The sequence below is a fragment of the Triturus cristatus genome, chromosome 2_1 (assembly GCF_964204655.1).
Source record: "Triturus cristatus chromosome 2_1, aTriCri1.1, whole genome shotgun sequence".
NCBI classification, from domain to species: domain Eukaryota; kingdom Metazoa; phylum Chordata; class Amphibia; order Caudata; family Salamandridae; genus Triturus; species Triturus cristatus.
The window spans coordinates 338,333,050-338,345,147 of NC_140581.1; positions in this window are offsets into that span (position 1 = coordinate 338,333,050).

Genomic DNA, 12,098 nt, shown 5'->3' on the forward strand with positions numbered 1-12,098 from the left:
AATTAAACTAATGTTGTTTATGAATGTGATGTGAACTACGTATCATATTTGCTCACATAGAGAAAGCTTACAGGCAAAAAAAGGTTTTAGAATTTTTCAATAGTTACAAAAAATCAGGAAGCAAGTGTGATTCTTAAAATGTGTCTTGCTTTGCTTAATGAACTGAACCAATTGCAATGTATTATTTCAGACAATGGGTTAGCGCGCTGGACTACAACAATTATTTCCAGGAAATTCTAGCAATCTTTTTCAATAATTTCCTCTGAGTTATTGCACTGGTGTTTCTCTGGTAATGGAATCTTGTTGTGGTTACATATCTTTCACTGTGTTAAATAGGAAACTTGTGCACTGTGCGGCTTGCTAAGTACAGCTTTTGTGCCATAATTGCATCAGACCCAGCATTAAAATGTGATTGTCTCTAGTTCTGTATGTCAGAATCTGTACATTTCTAATTTTAATTGTAAGTGTTTGATGAGTTCATTTCTCTAAATATTCAGGTCTCCCTGAGCTGCAGTGGTTCATTTCCATTTTCTTTTTTCTCATAACAGCTCATGTTAATTACAAACCAATGCAACGTTGTTTTCGTAGTTCCTTGGAATTTTCACCACACTTTGGGCCACATTTATCAAAATGTAACACAGAATAGCGCAGCAAGCGACCTTGCTGCGCTGCATTCCAGGGAAAGTGCAGGAATGAGCCATATTTATCACAATGCGGCGCATTCCTGCCTTTTCCCAGCACTGGCGCTTAATGGGCTACCTAGCCCCAACGCAAGCTGCAAGGATGCCTGTGTTGTAAGAAGAATTGTTTTTGTGCTTGAAGGGACACTTTCCTGCACAAAAGCAATCCCCTGAGGCATTTTCCTCTTTCAATGTGTGCTGCGCAATGCAGCATAAATAGAAAGCTGAAAACAAGAGGAGAAATTAAGATATTTCTCCTCATTACCCCTCACCTGGGGAGGCATTGCATTTGGTGCATCCCAGGTCTGCCAGTATTGGTTAATCTGGGAATACATCAAAATCCATGGATTTTGCGTGGGAACACCCATGCACCAGCCATGGAACACCTCCTCGGGGCAGAGTAACGCAATGCAGCGATCTGTGCTGCTCTGGACTGAGTTACTCTGGATTTATCAAGCCACTCAGGACCACCCAAGGGGGCCTTGCATGGTCTGATAAATCGCACTTCAAGGGTTGCGTGGCCTTTGCCCACACAACGTGGTGCAAAAGCAACGCAAACCTTGATAAATATGTCGCTCTGTCTTTTTTTCTATTTTCTTTTAGTGCAGTTTTCTGTAGTTCCTTTGGTTATTTTGCTGCTTATGAAGCGTTTTGCTTTACCCCAGGATTTCATGTGATATTCTGTGAATGTCAAATGTAGACGAATAAAGGTGGTCCTAGACAATTTTTCTCATACAAGTGTACCCTCTATAAGTCTTAGACGATGGTTCATCTGATCCCTCACCTATATTTTTAACTGGTTAACCTGTATCCTTAAGTCTTCAACGCCCGGTCAGATACCAAACAGCAGCCTTTAACTCGTCCATGTTTAGTGCATGCAGCAAGCGAACATTCATTACATGGCACAGCTACTTTTATTTTCATACCTGCACACCTCGCTGTCCTGCACTCGGGTCACCAAGACGCCTGCTAAAAGTTTCACTTGCAGATCTAATATCACATTTCGAATTTTTCTAAATGTTAGGGTATTTTCTTCCTAATTGTCTACTGACGGCCTCATTTTGGAAATGTCGTCATTAACTATTTCTCCCTTTTTAACCGCATGGCTGTGTCTAAAGACTGCATCGGAGACGAATTGTGTTCATCCTTGTGTAAATTGACAGTTTGCGGGCCGGAAAGCGCTTTCCCAATTCAGTAACGTATCTAGGAGCTTTGCCGCGGACCCCGTCGTATAATAATGCAATGACTCCGTGTTAAGGCATGGTAACAGCATGCACCACAATGCCCAAACGATGCGCAGATAGGAATATTAGATCCAAATGGTTAAATTATGCCAGACAATCAAAGGCAGTTCGCATACTTAAGGAGGGCGTATAATGCGATGCATTACAAGCAGGACGGGGGGAGTCTGTGGATGTCTGTGTCACATCTAATAGAGGAGCAGAATGGCACACCACCCCCCAGCCTGCCCTCTATTGTACATTTTATCTCTGGGGGGGGCATGGTCTATTAGGAGCAAATAGTTCTGCCGATACCGTCACAATAGCGCAGCTCCTGCAGCAATCTTCGCCTTTAATTATCGGTGCGAGGGCTATTCATATTCCGCTGTTAATTTTGCGGTGCATGAATGAGCATCACTCGGGCACCCTCGGTGATTGTGCTGCTGCTGCTACCCGTCGCGTGAACTCTGGGCTCAGGTCACGCGGCGTCAAAAGAGTGTTAATGTGTTTGTATAAACACTGGGGACAGCACCTGCTTTAACCACACTCTTCTGCCATTTCCCGAGCCTCAGACTGCGCCTATGAACTCATTGGGCGAGCGAGGCGCGCGGCCCTGCTCGAGGTGCCTTTTTGGATGAAGTGATCCATAATCAATCTAGGCATTCAGGGAAAAATGGCTTTGTCATACAAATACCCCCTTTGGCCCTCGTAAATCTACCAGCGCGAAGAATTCCGCCGCCCATCCTTTCAGCTTTCAATCGACGCATTAACATACTAGATGGGTTGCAGTGAAAATACATCTGAAACTGCTAAATGTGTTGATTGTCTTAAATATAATGTACATATTTGCATAGTTACACACTTTTTAGTTGTTTAAATTAGCATATTCCTTCAATCTGTTGAGAATATAAGTAGCCAAACAAGCAAGCAATTCTTACGATTTATTTAAAGGGAATCATGTGAACGCGTGTGATTTTTCTATAAAAGTCTTTCAAAACATGGACTGTGCAGTCAGACACTGCTACACCTGGTATCCCCCAAAACTTTTTACCTTCAAGCCTCCCGTTTGTTACATTCGTATTAGTTGCCACACTTTACCACTGCTAACCAGTGCTAAAGTGCTTGTACTCTCTCATTCAAATATGTTTAAAATGGCCTATGAGCAATTGGCATATTTAATTTACTTTTACGTCTGTAGTAAATGGCACTAAATTACATTTTAGTGGTGTGGCTTTAGCACTAATTGAAGCACCTACCTAAGTAGCCTTTTAAAACTTAACTCAGGCGTTTCACTGATATTTCGATATGAGAAAATAAACATTTTGCCAGCTCTAAAGATTTCTTTTTTTTAATTAAAGTCATCCCTAAGGTAGGCCCTAAAGGCTCACAGGGCAGGGTGCATTTTATTTGAAAAGAAGGACATGTGCACTCAAGTTTTACATGTGCTGGTAGTGAAATACTCCTTAAGATGTTTCCACTGTTGCAAGGCCTATTACCTCATTTCATTTAATAAGTGCTAACGTTGGATTGAGAGCAGATATAGATGCCATGTTTAGACTCAATTCATGATTTAAAATCCTCTTTAATGGTATAGTTGAATTTTAAGTCTCATTTCTAAAAATGCCACTTTTAGAAGGTTGGCACTTTCTTGTCTTAATCATTTGTGCTTTCTGCCAGTGCCCTGTGTCACATGACTGTTAATGACTCTGCTTTTGGGTTTTATGTATTCCTTCCAGACAGTGACATAAAAGGAACTATGGGCCAGATGTATCAAACAGTTTTACCCATTCTGTGTCTATGGGAAAATGTGTTCATACATCTGACCCTATGTGTGGACAGGATGGGCCAACCTGCCAGGGTGGATGGGGACTGAGCTGTGCCTTGCCTCACTTCAAAGGGCTTGCCTCCAGCACACACAATGCAACCTGACACTAGTCTTTTGTCACCCCAGACTTCTAGGAGCCTTGGCAAGGGAATGGAAGAACATTACAGAACCAGATGGAGGGATAGTATAAAGAATCCCCCAACTTCAAAGGCTTGTACACGGTATAAATAACGGATCTCCTGAGCCACTCATCAGTACAGTCCTGGGTCCATGGATGTTACAGATTAAAGACTGACTTGCCCCTCCAGAGAACTGCTCTGCTGCACCAGAATGCTTCCCTGCTGCTTGAGGAGTTATCCTCTGCAGCTGTTCACAGTCTAATGTTATGCACAGCAGGGGTTGAGTTATCATAGAGAGTTGGGTGCATGACCTGGCTGAAGATCCAACCATCAATTTAGGTTGGTGTATTACTGCTGTCTTTTGACAGCCTACGGCACATTCTGAAAACTATTGAATGATCCCATTAGTCATGACATCAATGTTGTTATTTAAATGCAATCTGTGATGTCAACAATTATGTCATTTAACATGTTATGAGTGATGCAATATGTGATGTCATAAGCAGTGCATGATGGGGCAGAAGTTAATACTTAGTTGACTAAACTATAACTTGTCGTGTATTTCAATGTTTTTTGGTTTTAGCTCTTGCTCATGTCTCATTTTAACATCTTAGTATAATGTCACTTTTGCCTATGATTCTTGCAGTGAAAATAAAATTATATATATATATGATCAAGGCCCCACGAGGGCTGAAACGCGTTATGGCGGCATTGGTGTTGGGCACTAAATAAACGCTGGCACAAAAAGCACATTGGGTACGCTTCGTCTTTTGCCAAGGATTTGGTTACCTGAAGGCGTTTCTTCTTCATATATATATATATATGTATATATATATATATATATATATATATCAATATCTATAGCTATCTATATATCTATATATATCTATATATCTATATATCTATATCTATATATATATTCACTGAACAAACCATAGGTTTCACACATGTTATAGTTAGCGGAAATTTTACTGATAAAAAACCAATGAAATTCCCCCGTTATAGTTAGTGCAGGCAACTATAACTCACGCGACCGCAATCCTCTGCTGATGACATATGTGTCTTTATGAAAAAAAAATATTTGTAATATATGTATAGCTAAAATTTAATGGAAGAAGACATGGGCAAATAATTGTCTAAATACAGTATTAGCATCAGCAGAGGATTGCGGTCGCGTGAGTTATAGTTGCCTGCACTAACTATAACGGGGGAATTTCATTGGTTTTTTATCAGTAAAATTTCCGCTAACGATAACATGTGTGAAACCTATGGTTTTTTCAGTGAATTTGCAAGGTTTTTTAAATGCTAATTCCTAACTATAACGTGTGTGAAACCTATGGTTTTTTCAGTGAATTTGTACGGTTTTTTAAATGCTAAGTTACTTTACACCATTCGTGGCGTGCGCGCCCACTAAACGCAGTTCGTTCCGTGCACGCACGGTGCGCTTCGCGCACCGTGCGCGCACAGTGGGCACGCGGTGCGCTACGCGCACCGCGTGCCCACGTTACGCTAGATGGGCCATGTACGCACGATGCGCTTCGCGCACCGTGCGCACATGGAGGACATATGATGCGCTTCGTTGTGAAAGGTAATATTTTAATTTTTCACTATTGCACTTAAGCCATGCACAAACGTTGCCCTTCGAGGAACCTTTTGCACATGGGGTGGGGAGAGTGTGGATATTTTTTTTTTTAAATAATTTTTAACGTACGCGTACGGTAAGCGTAATCGGCGAAATTATCAAAAAAATGAAAATTCCGTTTTTGGCTTTAGGGGAACTTTGGGGACTCCCTCAACATGGCTAGGTGCTTAGGAGCTGTCTAAACAGCCCCTTTACATGTTTTTGCTCTTTGTTTTTTAACCCCCTCTCAGAGTGCGAGAGAGAAAATGGCGGCCGCCACTTCCTGGTTTCGACCGATTCGAATGTTTACTAAGATCTAACAGCCAATCAGAATCGCGCTCGCGCACGTCACCGTACGCGTACGGTAAGCGCACCGTAAGCGCACCGTAAGGGCACCGTAAGCTGGCTCAGATATATATATTGATTTAAAGGCTATTTTCTCAGAATCTACTGAACAGATTTACACCAAACCTACAAAAGGCACTTCCTTGACCTGTAGACTACCTCTCTGCCAAATTTCAAGGAACTCTGTTCAGCCGTTCGGGCTGTAGCTGTGTCTAAAGGTCCTATGGAAAAATGCATGGGAAAAATGCGTTTTGGGACCCCCCTTTTATCTCAGCCCCCGCTTGACGAATCCTCCCGAGACTTTCAGGGTAGGAGCGGAGCGTAGCGCCCCATTAGTTTTGAAAATTTCGCGAGGATTCGTCGACCGGCGCCAAAGTTATTCAAAATAGAATGTTGCGATTTTCATATTTAAACAGGGTCCTAACTATAACTACCTACTGGCGACCGCCAGTAGGTAATATATATATTCAACTTGTCTCCAGCAGCCAACATGAAATAGGACAGCAACACTTGAGGTCTTTGTTAATGGCACTTTATTGAAACTTGTCGCACACAGAACAAAATGTCACATGATATATATCTATGTGTTTGTGTGTGTATATATATATGCATGTATGTATGTATGTATATGTATATATATATTCACAGAAAAAAACATAGGTTTCAGGCACGTTATAGTTAGGAATTAGCATTTAAAAAACCTCAGAAATTCACTGAAAAAACCATAGGTTTCAGGGGTGTTATAGTTAGCTGGACTTTTCACTTGTACAAAACCATTGAAATTCCCCCGTTATAGTTAGTTCAGCTAACTATAACTCGCGCGCCCGCAATGCACTGCTGATGACGTCACATATTACATCACTCATGACATGGTCAGTGACATCACTCATGACATCACTGATGACATCTCAAATGACATCACTGATGACATCATCCAGTGAATGTGTGTTTTTCTGAAAATTAAATATGTTTTATATATGTATATCTCAAGGTCGATGGAAGAATAAATGGGTATATAAGTGTCTAAATGGATGATTTGTTTTTGAAAAATTGATTGTGTAACTGACTGATTAAGTGTATCATAGTGAATACATGGCTTAGTGAGTAATGTTTAAATATGTAAATATCTGTATCAGTCACTCACTTTGTGTATAAGTGGCTGCATGGGTTGGTGAGTAGCTACATGGGTGTCTATATAGGTTATTAGTTGGTTTTTTGAGTATCAGTCTGAGTGTCTGCATGGTTCGGTGGGGGGTATTACGTAGTGCATAGGTGCATGAATGAGTGACTCACTGTTTGTATGTGTTGAAGACAGCATGTGTGCAGGACTGTATGTGTGGATGAGTGTGTGTAAGGGTGTGTTAGTGAGTGAATGACTGTCTCAATAGTGCCTTTATGAGTAACTACATAGGTTTTAAACTAGTATATGTGACTATTGGTGTATATAAGTGAGTATATGTGAGAGTGAGAGATTGAAAGAGTTCCTGTATGAATAAGTATGTGTTTCTATAAGTGATTGTTTAAAAGACTAAGTATGTGTAAGTTTCCGTAGAAGTAAGTGTGGTGGTGTGTGCATAATTGTATATGCAAGTAAATGTATGTTTGATTCTTTATTAGCATGTGTGACTATGTGTGTGAGTAACTCTATGGATGAGTGGCATTGTGTAACAGGATGTATAGGTGTATGAGTACATATGATGAGTGAGTACAGGTATGAGTGACTGTATAGGACTGTTGGTGAATGAGTGGATGTGTATGTGGATCTTAGAATTACTGAAGAGGTTGTTGTAACTGGTATTGGTATGTCCATTGTTTTGAAAATTTTAGTCTCTATTTTTGAATGTGTGTATCAAAGGTTATATTAGGGTGAAAGGAGGTCTGCCACTCTATCACAAGGATGATGTCATCAGTGATGTCATTTGAGATGTCATCAGTGATGTCATGAGTGATGTCACTGACCATGTCATGAGTGATGTAATATGTGACGTCATCAGCAGTGCATTGCGGGCGCGCGAGTTATAGTTAGCTGAACTAACTATAACGGGGGAATTTCAATGGTTTTGTACAAGTGAAAAGTCCAGCTAACTATAACACCCCTGAAACCTATGTTTTTTTCAGTGAATTTCTGAGGTTTTTTAAATGCTAATTCCTAACTATAACGTGCCTGAAACCTATGGTTTTTTCTGTGAATTTCAAAGGTTTTTTAAATGCTAATTTCTTACTATGCCTACAGAGATAGGACATGTGAAGAAAGAAGAAAAAATGCACAGAAAGAAAAAAAAGAAGTGCAGAAAGAAGCAACAGAAGTACTCAAAGACGAAGAAAAGTGCAGGAAGAAGGATAACGTGCAGAAAGAACAAAAAGAAGAGCAGAAAGAAGCCTTGTTGCAAAATCATCCTGTACCCTCAACTTTTTCAGACGGATACTGGTGGTAACTGAGTCTGACTAACCAGTCCTAGAGCTAGTGCTATGTTAAAAGACACTTAGAAATACAGTGAAAACACCTACATACACTAGGGAACATTATGCGTTGGGGTCCCCCTGTGATTAGCATGACCTCCTCTGTAAGCCCCTAGTATATAATAGGGCAGGGGGATTAAAACTACCTCTTAAAACAGGCCACAGGGCGTTTTTGCACACGTTAACTCAGGCCCCGTCCCCTCCTTTCACCACTGTGTAAACACGCCCTGTGTCTGTTTTTAGTTGGGAGATTAAGTTCATTTGAATCCTGAGGGTCCCTAGGGTCCAACTAGCCCACTAGGTACCTCCAGTAAGTGCCACAGAGCTGCGTTGCAGAGAGGTGTAAAAAGTGGCACGGCCTGGACCACCTCTCTGCAATGCAGCTCAGTGGCGCTTACTGGAAGCACTTGGTGAGCTAGTTAGCCCCAAGGGGCCCTCAGTATTGAAGGGAAATTATATCCCCAATTTAAAACGTGCCATAGTGCGGGTTTGCACACATCACCTCAGGCCCCGTCCCCTCCCTTCACCACTGTGTAAACGCGCCCTGTGGCTGTTCTAAGTTGAGAGATTAAGTCCACTTGAATTCTAAGGGTCCCTAGGGTCAAACTAGACCACTAGGTACCTCCAGTAAGCGCCACAGAGCTGCATTGCAGAGAGGTGTAAAAAGGGGCTTGGCCTCAGAACACCTGTCTGCAGCGCAGCTCCCTGGCGCATTCTGGAGATGCCTGTTGGGCTAGTTGGCCCTCAGGGACCCTCAGTATTGAAGAGGAATTAATTCCCCAACTTACAACTCGCCAGGGGGTGCATTTGCAGAGTGCTGCAAGGAGGGGGCGTGGCCTCCGGCGCGATGCCTGTCTTTTATTTATTTTAATTTTATAAGAAGGGGTGCTGCGTGGTTCCCCTTCTTATTCTAATTTATTGGCCCTGATGACCCCATCCCCCAGGGCCTGTCTCCTAATTATATTTTTTTGACCCAATCCCCAAGGCCGGCCACTGTTTTTTATTATTTTTAAAAAATATATATTTATAGACACATCTAGGACATGCTGGACAAACCATACGTACCTATCACCATGACGATTTGCGTGATATTCATTAAAAGGCGACTATGCATACAATGAATCCACGTGGAATGTATTTACACAACTAGTGAAGCTCTGACATGTCTGATGCCCTACCGTGCCTAATCCCGGTAGACACCCTTGTCGTTTATTTATACAAACATGGATAGCTATTGACGGGCACATTTAATACACATGCACACCAAGCCATTCAAAGGGGATTCGACAAAAATTCGACCAAAACTGTGCAAGAAACCCCCCTCACGGTTAATAAAACACACATCCACTGCCGGATGTGTAATACTTTTTATTTTACTCTATGGAAAGGGGACGAACATCACTTGAGAGTCACAGGGCGCTCCTGGCAGAGCCCAATGCTGTGTTACACCCACCATTGCCTGCTGAGTTCCACACACCTCTGTGTTGTATTCCACTAGCTAGTGCATATGCTATGACACTCTCTAGCCCATGTGCACTGTAACACCACCCCGTGAATATGTCATGCCACACTTGTCTTCGTACGGGTTATATTGCCCCATCTAACGTGCCTTCCTCGATACCTATGTTATAACGCACAGTGCTATGCCATACATATTACAATCTGGGATCCATATCTTTGTCACAGTGCATATGCAATGTTACACTCCCCAGCACATATTTTATATTACAACTTTAGAGACTAGTTAGGTTACACAACACTGCCCTGTGCATATTACACTCCAAGGCGCATATCGCATAGCACGCGCTAGTGCCTGTGCTATCTCACGCTCTCCAATGAATCTGTCATTGCGCACAATGTATTGCATATTATATTTCACGCCCGGTTCATCTTATATCACACTTTTTGGTGCATAGTTTATACCATACACTATATCTAATTTTCATTTTCAATCGTGCTCTCAGGACTATGTTCTATATAACACTGTGTTCACCTACCCTTTTCACGGGCATTACATTTTGCGATAGGGGGTGGAGGGTCAGGGGGTGTGCCAAGTGAGCCCGGAGTCACAGTCACAAACGTCCTCTTCTTCCTGAATAAAAGTGAGATTATGCTGCATACTTGTTCATATTTTAAGTAGTTTGCACAGACACACGTTTTAAAAACAATAAAGTTCCTAATACCCGCCTTCTCTGAACAGTTAGCTTGCTGCCCCATCCCCCTCCTCCCTATCCTCTGTTGTGTGAATCCATGGACTAGCCTCCTCCCTCCTGCCATGCATGGTCTGATGTGCTGCCACTGCCCTCAATTTAGTATGATGTACCAGTCCACTCCTCCTGCCCTCCATTGCCCAATTCTATGCCCCATCATTGACCTCCTGCTTAAAGTCTGTGCTTAGCTTGCTGCCCCTATTCTCCTTCCCCCTGCCCTCCGATGTCTTTGTGCATGTCCCTGCTCCATCCTTTTTGCCCACCATGTTCCATGGACCTGCCACTCCTATCTACTCTGAGTGTTCTGTTGAGCTGCCACTCCCCTCCCACCTGCCTAGCATTGTCAGATGACTGTAACCTGTCCCTGCCACCTCCACCCTGCCTGTCCACATGCCATGCCCCTATCCTCTTCCTCCTGTCCTACATGGTCCATTGTACTGCCACACCCTTCTGCCCTCCCTGGTCTGTTGTGCTGCAACTGCTCCTCCTGCCTGCCCCGTGCGGTCTGTTGTGAGGCCCCTTACCCTGAACGTTCTTGTCTGTGCACAGGTCCTGACCCTCCCTTCTATCCTCCATCGTCCTTTGTGCATGCCCCTGCACCCTCCTTCTTGCCCATCATAGCCATTGTGCTGCCACTAACCCTCCCACTTGCCATGCATGGTCTTCTGTGCTGCCATGGCCCCTCCCACCTTCCCTGTGTGGTCAGTTAGCTGCCCCTGACCCACTCCCACCTTCCCTCCATGGTCTGTGTGTATGCCATCACAGTCTCACTGTTGCTCTTCATGGTGTGTCTTGCTTCTAATGCCCATCCTGCCTGACCTCCATGGCTATCTTGCTGCTCCTGCCCTGCCCCCTTGCCCCCAGCCCTCTGTTTACATGTGCATACCCCTACTCCCTCCCTCCTGGCTTGTCTGTTCCATTGTAATGCCCCTGATCCGTCCCTCCTGCCCTTTATGGTCTGTTATGCTGCAGCTTTCTCTCCTGTCTGTCCATTATGGTCAGCTAGCTACCATTGCCTCTTGCCCCTCTGTTCTCTGTTGTCCATGTGTATGGTCCTGTCCCCTCCCTCTTGCTTTTTATGGATTGTTGTGCTGCACTCCCGTCCCGCATGCCCTGTGTGGTGTATTGTGCTGCTGCAAACCCTCATGCCTGCCCTGCAGGGTCAGTTTGGTGCACCTCTCCATGTCCCTCCTGTCCTCTGTTATCCAAGTCCATGTCCCTACCCCATTTCCTTCCATGATCCAATGTACCATACTTGCGAAAATTTTGAACTTGGTAAGAGGGAGATTTTGAAAAAAACTGGGGTATTGATTTTCCCCTTTGAGTTACATTGAAAAAGAGGAGATTGTAGACAGGAGACAGATTAAATAAAGCCCATTTGAGCTTAAAAACATTGGACGTTTCCTGGCTGAATCGGGTCTGTTGGCATGTATGGTTGTACTACCATTGCCTCTTCCTTCTGCCCACAATGGTCTATTACATTGCCACAGCCTCTCTTGCAAGTCCTGTATTGTTGGTTTGTTGCCCCTGCCCCCCTTTCCACTGCCCTCCATAGTCTGTTGTGCTGCCACGGCCCTTCCTGCCTGCTCAGTGTGGTTAAATTGTTGCCTTTGCACCC